Source organism: Lepisosteus oculatus, chromosome 14 (assembly GCF_040954835.1).
Source record: "Lepisosteus oculatus isolate fLepOcu1 chromosome 14, fLepOcu1.hap2, whole genome shotgun sequence".
In the NCBI taxonomy this organism is placed as follows: domain Eukaryota; kingdom Metazoa; phylum Chordata; class Actinopteri; order Semionotiformes; family Lepisosteidae; genus Lepisosteus; species Lepisosteus oculatus.
Window position 1 is genome coordinate 2,804,898 of NC_090709.1, and position 13,086 is coordinate 2,817,983.

The following is a 13,086-nucleotide window of genomic DNA, read 5'->3' on the forward strand; positions in this document are numbered from 1 at the left end:
AGACCAGTAGGCTACAAGACAGCTCGCATAATCAGCCAGGCGAAACAGCCCTACACAGCCCTGTCGCAGTACACGGATATAATCATACCGTTATTAAATTCTTTAGATACGCGATTCCATATTATATTCCCTTTTAATCAAATTCTAAAAGTATGCTTGTTGACTCCGGTATCACGTTAGTTAAAGACTTCGAAGCTTACAATGTTTAGGGAGAAATGGAATACCGGTGTGTATTTTTCCTTGTGATATTTTAAGCTCTAGTTGAATGATAGGTGTCGCATTTTAAATCATTTTCGTAGCTAGAAATTATGAAACGCCCTGTTAAAAGCAAGGAAGTTTTTATGCCCGTTGAAGTAAAACAAAATGCCTGACAAAGTATGGCTTGGACAGATTCCAAGTGCTTGTACAAATGTGCTAAAGAAATTATACTTTGAGTATACAGCTTGTCCAAAGTCATCCATTATTAATACTATTAGTAATATTTTCAGTAAAGGCTTTGATGCATAAATATTTCTGATAAAGGTAGGTTGTGTACTGTTGTCCAACTGAGCAATCTTGCTTTCATAAAATATACCAACATTTTAATGACTGATGATTAACATGCTGTAATACACAGTTCAAAATTAAAGGCTCAAATGCTGTACATGAGAGGTTAAGCTCCCCCTGGCGGTTTTACAAAGCGACGCCGGATAGTTAGTCACGTGACACACGTGAAATGCGTGATACCGCGTGATACCGCGACACGCCCACCGGGGTATGCCGCGAAATACCTCACCCATTTTGAATAGCTGCATCTGTACACTTAAGCTGATATTGACCCACTATGTTAGAATATAGAAAAGAAGAGTAGGAGAGAAGGTCATATATGCAGTAACAATTCAGGTGGGTAGCTGCATCAGCATGCGTAGGCTGCAAAGGAACAAGTAACAGGTTTATTCCATGCTGAAAAAAAGAAGAAAGGAAACAACGTTTCGGCCGTGGAGCCTTCTTCAGGTGTGAGAGAGACAAAGCAGTAGGCAAAGGTAATGCAGCGGGAGAACAAAGGCTGGGAGGGAGGAGGAGTGAGAGGCGGGAGCAGGGGACAGAAAGAGAGGCCAATCAAGAGGTGTGAAGTCAGAATGGCTGTAGAGAGGTGTGAAATGAAACTTCCAATGAATGGAGAAAATTTAGAAGAAGAGTAGTTGTTAAGAGAAGGTCTCTTTAAGAGACTTCATTTCATTGTTGTCTTTTGAATGTATTTCTTAATGATTGTTTTTAATCTAAATCACATGAAACACAAACAACACCCATCATAATAAATTAATAATTGATCATACATTTTAAACCTATTTTTTACCTTATTAAATTATACTTAGGTTTTTTTTAACATGCAGTTAGTATATCACTTTTTATAAAGTGTGCTTTAAATCTTTCACTACACTCCAATTTGCACCATTGATTTTCAGTTACATCTATTTAAAGGTATGTTGTACAAAAAATATTTAGGGTTTTATAATTTCTGCACTTTACTGAGATTTCCGACATACTGTACACATGCTGGGATCTCATCATGTGACAGAAAACCGGAAAATCCTGACATTGTACTTAACTGAGTCTCAGTAAGTAGACCCTGCAGCCCTCTGGATGCCAGCTAGCTCTCTAACAAGCACCCCGTAGAGACAGGAATTACACTTTGCCTGCGTTATGCACGGCATGGTGAGGCTGCGTGCTCTCGTATAGTCTAGCGGTTAGTATTCCTCGATTTCACCAGGGTGACCCGGGTAATACTTTCGGTATTTAAAATGTATTTCTCATATTGCCTGCTGCCTCTTGGTATTTTGTCCAGTATCGTACACAGAAAACACAATGAGGACCTTCCCACGTTATATGCGTATCTGTTACTGTGTGAAAGAATTAACCGCTTTTGATTACAACCATTAATTTCAATGACTACTGACATTTAATAATAATAATTGCTTACACTTATATAGTGCTTTTCTGGACACTCCACTCAAATTACCTTTACAGGTAATGGGGACTCCCCTCCACCACCACCAATGTGCTGCATCCACCTGGATGATGCAACGGCAGCCATAGTGCGCCAGAACACTCACCACTCATCAGCTATCAGTAGGGAGGAGAGCAGAGTAATGTAGCCAATTCATAGATGGGGATTATTAGGAGGCCATGATTGGTAAGGGCCAATGGGAAATTTGGCCAGGACACCGGGGTTACACCCCTACTCTTTTCGAGAAACGCCCTGGGATTTTTAATGACCACAGAGAGTCAGGACCTTGGTTTTACATCTCAGCCGAAGGACGGCACCTGTTTACAGTATAGTGTCCCCCTCACTATAGTGGGGCATTAGGACCCACATAGACCGCAGGGTGAGCGCCCCCTGCTGGCTCCACTAACACCTCTTCCAGCAGCAACCTTAGTTTTTCCCAGGAGGTCTCTCATCCAGGTACTGACGAGGCTCACACCTGCTTAGCTTCAGTGGGTTCCCAGTTGTGAGTTGCAAGGTGAGTTGCAGAGCTGCTGGCTCTGTTTTGAATAATCAGACATTTGCTCTGTTTTGAATAATCAACACACCATACCGTGAGAGACACTAGAATCCCGATCACCACATAATTATAAGCCAGCTACCTCTTCAAAGTGACGACAGAAGATCCACTCAGGCGTCATCATCTGACTAACTCAATCGGTAGAGCCTGAGACTCTTAATCCCAGCGTCGTGGTTTCCAGCCCCATGTTGGCTGCAGTGTATGTCATTTTCTTACACAAGTTCCCGCTGGTCTTTAACCACCTTAATGGTACCTAGCACTAAATGGCAATGCATGTATTTGGTCCAACTAATGATTATCAAGAAGCAAATCTCTTTCCTTCCTTTAGTAGATGAATAAAGGACTCTGCTCTCAACAAATTTTCACCAGACACTAGGACAGATAAACGCAGTTAATACAGTATGTGCCACATTATAGTATGAAATTGCATGAGAAAAACACTGTTCATTATCGCAACCATTATCGGTATCTTAGCTCCTCTCTATTTTTTATACAGAAGAGTTTCTTAAAAAAAAAACATGCCTATCAGAAGGCCAAAGAAACGAGGTGAACGTAATAACCACCACGCTACGGAAACGACAGTACACCCTACTCCCAGAGCAGGATAGAAGACTCCACATTCTACAGCTCTCTAGCAATAGAGGCGTTCCGACTAGAGAAATGGGGATAACCTCCTCTTCAGGATGAGGAATTATATTTACAGAGACGAGTCCTTTTTTCGAAGGTCAGCACTCTCTGCCAGTCACCCCTCCCCTCCTCACGCAATGTATCTCTCTTAACACACCAAAGCGATAACTATTATTACTCGTTTTTGCACTCCGCATGCTGTTTTACGGGGCTCTCTTCTGCACTGAGCTGCTCGTTTGAAATCCAAAAGGCAACAGACGCGCTCCTATACCAGAAGTCGAACCCAGTCCGCCTGGGTGATTTAGAGATTTCAAATAATTTTTGAAAAGGAGCTCTGTAATATTCACAAATACTAAGACAAGGTATGAATACTCCATGGGTTTAAAATTCAGGAATATGAATGGTCAGTTGTTTACAATTGGAATTTTTATTGTTCGTATGATTTTTTTACAATATGTAGAAGAAAACAGTACAGCTAAATAAGAAAGCCTTAGAGCCACAGAGAAAAACAAACTGCGTTTAAAGTCATTTTAAAGACACGAGATAATATTGCACCATAAACTCAAATGTTTGACCTCTTTGTGGCGCTTGCTTTTTGTTGCTTTAACGAATTTCATGCAGTTTTTTTTTCCGACACATGACGTAAAGAGCTTGTGTATTTACGACAAAAAGCAGGGCAACAATTTTCATCGATCTTATTGAAACTGTTAAAAAGTAAATGAGATCCTGTGTCCAAAATCTTGAGGTGCCTTTCTTCCTGTCTTGTCATACAGAATGTTTCATTAAGGACAATCACAGGGCTCGATTTTGTTAAATGCAAGTATTTATTTCCTTTCTTGGAACCACTTGTTTTTAGAAAAATTCAAACAATTTGTGAAATATGAAATAGAAATCTTGCTTATTGGTGCAGGAGAAATACTGCCAGTTGGCAAGAAAACGACAGCATTTTTTTTTCTTTAACCAAAAACCTGCATAGGGAGATGTAGAACAAAAATCCGCTTGAGACGTTTTCGTTGGGGAGGAGGGTTGTGAAAGGGCAAAAAAATGAATCTGTTCCGTTACGAACGGCGAAGGTCGCAGGTGATTCACTCCTCTGGGTGGCGCTAGGAGGTGCAGTGAAGTTTATATCTGGCTGCAGAAATTCCTCTTTCTCAGCTCCGCTTCTCGGTTGTCTTGAAGCCGCAGCCGCGCTAACGAATGACGTCATCATACTGCGTGTAATTCACCCACATGTGGTTGACTGAATCATTTTCTTTTCTTTAGATAAAGAAAGTTGTTGTTTTTCTTGACTTCAGGTTCTGAATACGTAACGTCTCGTCGGCTGTGTTTATGCTTGAACAGAGCACAGCCCTGATAACAGAGTCTGTGAGGAATAAAAATAAAGAAGCTGTTCTGTTTAAACTTCGCAAGTCAGCCTTTGTTTCTGACCGACTCTGAAGAAAGATGGCGGAGTGCTTGTTAAATCTGCAAACCCAGCTTGACTCTTTCATGCAGGTTTTTCTCAGATCGATCGTGTATGAACTTTCCGAAAGAGGTGAGAGTATAGTGGAAAGATTCAGAGTGAAGTGGGAAAGACATGTGTGATGTAGCAACGGGATTCTTGAGTGGAAACTGAACTGTTTTGTCCGGTTACGGTGCTGAAAACACTTCGTTCAGATTCAACAATTGTTTCACTCAATCAATTTGTAATCCAACGTCATTAGGAAACACCATTTATAAATATTGTATTCACGTTGTATCGGTCTAGATTTTTTATGTATACAAATGATTGTGTAAATAAAAAATATTTTGATTTGTTTAGATATTACCGTCCTCCAGGGTCTGTGTCTGTATTAACTCCTCTGGAATATTAATCCAGTGTGTCTGTATTAACCCCTCTCTCTCTAGGTGCAGAGTTAATATACTGGAGTGTCCAGGCAGTCTGTCTGTATTCACACCTCTCTCTCATTGCAGTGTTAATGCATTGTAGTGTCCAGTCAACATGTATGTATTAACTCCTTTCAGTGCAGTGCTAATATGCTGCAGTGTCCAGTCAGTATGCATTTATTAATACCTCTCTTAGTACAGTGTTAATGTACTGTTATGTCCAGTCAGTGTCTGTATTTACCCATCTAAATCAGAACATCCCCTTATACCCATGTATTCTGCTATGTTTAAACAACCGAAATTGATTGTGAGTGTATTAGTACATGTGTGTAGTTTAAAGCTTTTAAGATCACATGGCCTCAGCTTTCACTACTATGCTGATGATACTCAAATATACATCCATACAAAACCTGACGCTGATGTGGCTGTCTCTATTCTATTTAGTTGCATCTCTGATATAAAATCTTGGATGACTCAAATTGTCCTTCATCTTAATTGGAAAATTAAGATGAGCTCACACCTGAAGAAGGCTCCACAGCCGAAACGTTGTGTTCTCTTTCTTCTTTTTTTTAGCATGGATTAAACCTATTACTTTTTCCTTTGCAGCCTACGCATGCTGACGCAGCTACCCACCTGAACTACAACTGTCATGCTTATTGGCACCACTCATCAACTTTGTAAAACCAATGCTGTAACTATCCATCGATTGTCTTATACTTGAGCTTCAGTCTATATTGGAAAAACATGGGGATGATATTTGACATTCGACCCACATGTGCAGCATGTTGTCAAAACATCTTTCATTCACTTCAGAAATATTGCTTGACTATGCCCTATATTGTCACTAACTGTGGCTGAAAAGTGTTATCTAATCTTGAATCGACTACTGTAACACTACACTCTCTGGGGTTTCTAAATCCACATTGAACAAACTCCAATATGTCCAAAATTCGGCAGCCAGAATCCTGACAAGGTCTAGTGCAAGTGTTCACATTTCTCCTATCCTGGATTCCTTGCACTGGCTTCCTGTCAAGTTTCGTGTTGACTTAACAATCCTCCTGCTCACCTATAAGGCTCTCCATGGCTTGGCACCTCAGTACCTGTCTGAGTTATCACCCTACTCCCCACCTCACAACCTTCACTCTTCTAATTGTGTTCAACTATTTGTCCCCCCATTCCCTCTACGCTCTATGGGTGACAGGGCCTTCTCCTGTTTTGCCCCAAGCTCTGGAACTTTCTCCACAAGGATATTAGAGAGTCACCTTCTCTAAACTCCTTCAAGTCCAGATTCAAAACCTTGTTCTTCAGATTCTTCAGAAGAGCCTTTATTTAACTGTTCTTTACCCCTCTGCTCCTACTGTACTTAGTACCACCATCTGCTGTCTCGTCTAACTGTGTATTCTCATCGTGCTTATATTGTGTATTTTTTGTTGTTGGCCTTCTGTAAAGTGCTTTGAGAAGCCACCTATAAAGGTGCTATATAAAATAAAGTTTATTATTATAATAAAGGTCTTGTCTTCTTGTCCTTTGTTTACAGGCTCAGAGGCCAGTGCTCTCTCTGACTATGGCGAACGGCAGCACAGTGAGGAGGAGTGGGGCTTCAGTCTGATGCAGGAGACCGAGCTCACTGCCGCAGAAGGGAAAGAGACACTCAGTGAGCAGCACACATAGAGCAGACGGATTGTTAAAGATCTGGACTCTGTGCCCATGATGAAGAAAGAACCTGAGAGTGAGACACCTGGGCTCTTAGTATGTGATGATTTTACAGAGAAGATTAATAATCTTGACACAAACAATATTACACAGCGTTGTAATGAACTGGGCTGTGTTTCTGTACAAGAGCACAGTGAAGAACTGGATATTTTAAATCTTACAGAGCAGGACATGGAGCCCAAGTTGATTGACTCTGCAGAGCAGCAGACTGATGTACCTGGTGAAGAGAACAGTACTGAGTCACAGCACACTGAGAAGAGTCAGTATAGGGAGGAGCAACAGCAGCTCCTACAGGGCTTGATAATAATTAGGCCTTGTTCTGTTCAAGTGGAGAGACTGTCATTCAAGAGTCTCAAACAATCATATGATACCTTAGTATCTGATGGCTTTACACACAGGTTTAATAATCTGGTTACTGAGAAAATCGTTGAAAGTTTTAACGAACTGGAGAGTATGTCTGTTCTTGGGCAAAGAGAGGAACAACTGAATGAACTGGATGGTTTTAGTTTCAGAGAGCTGGAGAAGGAGCCCCAGATGATTCACACTGGTGAGCAGCACACTGAAGGACACGGTGGAGAAAACACAGCTCGGTTTCAGCACACAGAGCAAGGCCATTCCATGGAGCATTTGCAGAATAAGAGACCCCAGCACGATCAGGGGATGAGGAAGAATCACTCAAGGCCTTGCTCAGATGGAGTGGACAAACTGATATTATGGCACAGGGAGAAGAAGCGTTTCTGTCAGTCTAGCATTTCAAAGCCCTATCAGCACCTTCACACGGGAGAGAGACCTTTCAGCTGCAGTCAGTGTGCGAAGAGTTTTAGTCACTCGCACCACTTAAAACGACATCAGCACATTCACACAGGAGAGAGAGCGTTTAGCTGCTGTCATTGTGGAAAGAGTTTTAGTCTGAAAAGCCACTTACAATCACACCAGCGCATTCACACAGGAGAGAGACCATTCAGCTGCAGTCAGTGTGGGAAGAGTTTTAGTGAGTCAAGTAACTTAATAACACACCAGCTCATTCACACAGGAGAGAGACCGTTCATCTGCAGTCAGTGTGGAAAGGGTTTTAGTCTGAAAAGCCACTTACAGTCACACCAGCGCATCCACACAGGAGAGAGACCATTCAGCTGCAATCAGTGTGGGAAGAGTTTTAGTCAGTTAAGTAACTTAATAACCCACCAGCGCATTCACACAGGAGAGAGACCTTTCAGCTGCAGTCAGTGTGGGAAGAGTTATAGTCAATCAAGTAGCTTAATAGCCCACCGATGCATTCACACAGGAGAGAGCATTCAGTTGCAGTCAGTGTGGGAAGAGTTTTAGTCGGTCAAGTAGCTTAATAGCCCACCAGTGGATACACACAGGTGAGAGACCATTTAGCTGCAGTCAGTGTGGGAAGAGTTTTAGTCGGTCAAGTAGCTTAATAGCCCACCAGTGCATTCACACAGGAGAGACACTGTTCAGCTACAGTTAGTGTGGAAGAGTTTTATCCAGTCAGGTAACTTAAAAACACACCAGTTTAGTCACCAGTCAAGTCAAATTAAATGTCTTTTAGTTCAAGTAGGTAGATGCGTCAGCATGTGACATCCATAGAAGGCTCCACAGCCGAAACGTTTATTTTCTTCTCTTTTCAGCATGGAACAAACCTTTACTTGTTCCCAAAATGTCGATTAGCCATAGTCACTTTGTAGTCACCCACTTTTGAGTTCCTCTGGTCAGTTACATTCTGACCATACTCTTATTTACAGTTGACTAAAACAGAAATAGTTCTTGTCATGGAGTTTAATTTATGTGGATAAGAGAGCATATATATCAAATACAAGAAATATGTATGCATTAAAGGGTAAATAAGAATAATAATAAAGAATAAGATACTTAATGAATCTCTTTTAATAAGAAAATCTATTTTGGCACCGTTAGTAATAATTCCATTTTTTTTTCAATGCAACTATTGTTTTTTAAACAAGACAGGACAAGCGATATATACAGTGTCTTCAGAAAGTATTCACGCCCCATTGTTTATTTCTCGTTCTGCTGTGTTGCAAAGTCAAATTAAATCATATTTAAATGTTTTTTCCCACTCCTGTAGAAGCAATTCTCTATAATGTTAAAATGAAATTAAGTATTTATAATTCTGAAGACATCTATTTAAAAAAATGGAAATGTAATTGATAAGTTTTCGCTCCCTTTGTTTTAACAACCTAATTTGGGTCAATATTCTTGAGAGATCACACTAAATATGTTAACAAGGTACACCTGTGTTCATTTCAAATTCACTGGTGTTCAATTGCTTGATTGCACAATAGCTATCACTGTCAGGTCTCACAACTGAAACAGCAGATCAGATTAGTCCTTCTGTCATGAAGACCGAGGAGCTGCCTTTGGAATTTTGAGATGAAGTTGTTAGGAGGACAAAACCTGGAGAAGGTTATAAAAAGATTGGCAAAGTTTTGAACCTTCCTAGGAGCACCGTAAAAGCCCATTGTAACAAAATAGAAAAAACATGGCTCAACCCAGACACTACTAAGATAAGGCCCTCCTACCAAATTGAGCAACCGGACAAGAAGGGTGATTGTCAGAAAAGTGACCAAGATGTCAGCTATAACACTGACAGAGTTGCAGAGCTCTCTGGCAGAAATGGGAGAAACCGCAGACACGAACAATCTCTTGTTATATAATACTTTTGTAAATGAGAAATGTAAATCTTTCAGTTTGGAAAAACGAATCTTCTTGAATAAAAACTATTTTTGATTCATAAATGTGCTGAATTTATTGTGCTCTTGAAACGAGGAAAAATATTTCAATGTGTTAAAATGTGGTGGTATAACGGGGACAAAATGCAAAAAAAATCCAGGGGGTGAATACTTACTGAAGGCACTGTATATACACTCACCTTCTGTAACAAGACCCTAATTCAGGGAATTCACACACACAAAAACACAAGTCAAAAGCTATCTTAATGTCCAGCAGGATTTAACACAACCTTGTTGTAGAGTGTAGAAGAAGCTAAACCACTTCATAACCCTCCTTCTCAAAAACTAACACTCATCTTCTAACACTGCTGGTATTCTCAAGCTAACCCTGTCAGCCTGTTGAAGGTGTAACTGACAGGTATCACATGATGCCCAGTTTATATGCACATCTTATTCACTCCTGGGAAGGTACCAGTGTGCAGCATTAATGTATCAGCTACTACCAGAAATATATTTTTTATGAATAATGTCATAATGCATTTATTTTACATTGTAAGAGAATGAGACTGCAGGGAGGAATGAAGATTTCCTGATACTATTACTGTTATACCAAATGACACAGAAGCATCTCCCAGATAAGAGATTAAATAAATCCATCCATTTTCCGCTTCATCCATTCCAGAGCTACATCTCGACACACGCAGACTCGCACTCACAGAGATGCACAGACTGCCACGGTCACACTCACAGAGGCACACAGGCTGACACAGAAACGAAGAGACACACAAAGAGACTCACACAGAGACTCATACACACACGGACAGAAACGAGGCAGAAACAACGAGACATAGAGACTCACACACACAGACCATCTCACCCCAGGCCCCAATTTAACCCACCAGCATGTCTCTGGGAAGAAACCCACACACATGGATAGTACCGCACGTGTGGAACTGGAGCCAGGAGTGCAGATCCACGGTGGAATTTGGGAACAAATGGATATGCAGAAATATAACCTTTACAAATTAAAATATTCATTGTCTGTGTCCCTGTGTCAGAACCTTGAGGAATTGAGCACAGTACAGAAAGAAGAGTACAGAATTGTAGGGTTTAAGTGGGGGTTGTGTTAATAATATCCCTGAGCACACAAACACTAGCAATAGTGATTCTACTCTGAGGCGATCTGTAATTCACATTTATCCTCCCTTCTGCAGAGTTACAATGCTTTGTTTTATCAGAAATTACAGGTTTCTGAAACCATTGAATATACCCCTATATAATTATAAAATTACCATACTAAAAGCTTACTGCAATCCATTTCTGCATATTAATAAGTTATAAGTTATGAATTGTATAGTGTACTAATTTTAAAGGTCGCATTTTAGAATAAATAACAAATATAATTCGACTGTCACATCATTTATTTGTGAATCCTCGGAAATGTTTTTGTTTCAGAACTGCTCTACTATGCTTCACATACACAGGCTGTTTCCCCATGAGGCTCAGTGTATCTCAGAGGTCAGGATTGTGCTGCTCGGGGGACAATGGTCTGGAAAGAGTTCTGCAGGAAACACCAGCCTGGGGAGAAAGGAGTTTGGGACTGGAGGAGCAGGAACTGTCCAGTGTGTGAAGAGCCAGGATGAAGTAGCTGGGAGGCAAGTCACTGTGGTCAGTACCTCAAGGTCTCCAGAGCAGGTTCAGCAGATTGTGGACAGTGTGCAGCTATGTCCACCAGGACCTCATGTTGTCCTCCTTGTGATTCCTGCACTGGCCCCATCATTTACAGAATAACATGTTACATCAGTGAAGCAGCAACTGGAACTCTTCAATGAGTCATTCTGGAGAAACACAATAGTGCTGTTCACCTGGGGGGATGAGCTGAGAGACACAGGCATTGAGCAGCACATTGAGAGAGGAGGAAAGAAGCTTCAGTGGCAAGTGGAGAAATGTGGAAACAGGTATCATGTTCTCAACAACAAGAACAGAGGTGTCCGCACTCAGGTCACTGAGTTGCTGAAGAAGGACATGGTGGCAGAAAACTGTGGTAGATAATACAGCAGGGAGCTGGAGAAAAAAAGAGTTGAGGAAGACAACCTGGAGAAAGAGACTGAGGAGCCAAGAACTCTTGTCAAGAAGAGGAACAGCAAGCCTTTTCTGCCTCAAAATTAGTGAATAAGATATGCAAAATATAATCGTACAACACCGTCAGCTGAAACTGACCGCCTTCTTTGAGAATAAAGACATAGAAAAAATCCCATTCCTTTCTAAATCCAGCCAAGAACCATGCAAAAACCACCTTCCAACAGAAATCTGGGAAATAGTTCAAGAGGACAACAAGAATTCAAAGGAAACTCACACAACATAACAAAGGAGGAAACCATAAAGGAGGAAAATAAACAGTCATAAAACCAGCAAACAAAGGGAGTGCAGTTGTCATCATGGACAGGGAGAGATGCATTGCAGAGGCACACAGAGGATTAAATAATCAGGAACATTATGCTAGTTTAGAAGAACCCCTATACAAAAAAACAGCACTAGAGATAGAGCAAATCCTATAAATATGAATAGAACAAAAATACCTCACAAAGAAACAAGGGGAGAAGAATCACCCAGAATGAGAATATTCTACCTCCTTCCAAAAAAACACAAAGCCCCTAAAACATGGCCATTCCACTATGGTACCATTTCAAGTACCAACCTCTAAGTGAGGAAACTTACTTTGAACACATCAGTGTCCTTAACTGGTGCCAATCCCATGTACTGGAAATAAATGTGACCAAGACTAAAGAGTTTCTTTCCAATGTTGCAACTGATGCAGCCAATAGTACTCAATGATCAGTCTGTAGATGTTGTAGAGAGTTTTAAATATTTGGGAACACATATTGACCATAGGTCGAGCTACACTGAGAATATAGACTACTTTCAAGAAAGCAAAGTAGAGGCTGTTTTTAATTCAAAGACTAAAGAACTTTCACATTAATCAAACTGTCTTAGAGATGGCATATGTCTTGATGATATCATCCTGGCATTTAATATCGATTTGATTTTACTTTTCCATCCCAGGTTTCCATACTAAACTGTCCAGGATAGTGAAAATGGCAGTCCCAAGATCATTGATTTATATCATAATACAGTTCTCAGAAAGGTAAGGAACATCACATCTGATTCCACAATTCATAATGTCCCCATCAGGGAGACAGTATTGTAGTGTGCTCTCTGAAGGCACTAGTTCTGTAGGGTTTGGGCATTTACGGGGACAATTATTAATTGTAGCCGTAAATCACAAAATAATTATTTTAATGGCTTTAGAATCCAACCATGCGATATAACTCAAACAACACACTAACACAAAGGTACTTATACACGAGGATACATTTATTAATACATAAAATGTGCATATAAACCTAACAGATCTTATCGAGAGGGTTATCAGAATACAAAAGGTATATATTCAATCAGTTACAAAGAGTTACATATATCAAGAGGACATACGTTCAGTATATCATTCATTTAGACCGTTTCCTAAATGAACTTGGTTATAACTTCTAGATCGGATACTCAAAAGAAGTACATAACTCTTAGGAATTACATTGATATCAACTGGTTGGGATAACAATTGAATTCTCGAGCTGTAATACATT

General features: G+C 40.4%; 1 pseudogene; it reads left to right on the forward strand.

The window, feature by feature from the left end:
- LOC102692793 (zinc finger protein 180-like) overlaps nt 1–8,226 on the forward strand; it is a 123,655-nt pseudogene extending 115,429 nt beyond the window's left edge.
- The last annotated feature ends 4,860 nt before the right edge of the window (nt 8,227–13,086 follow it).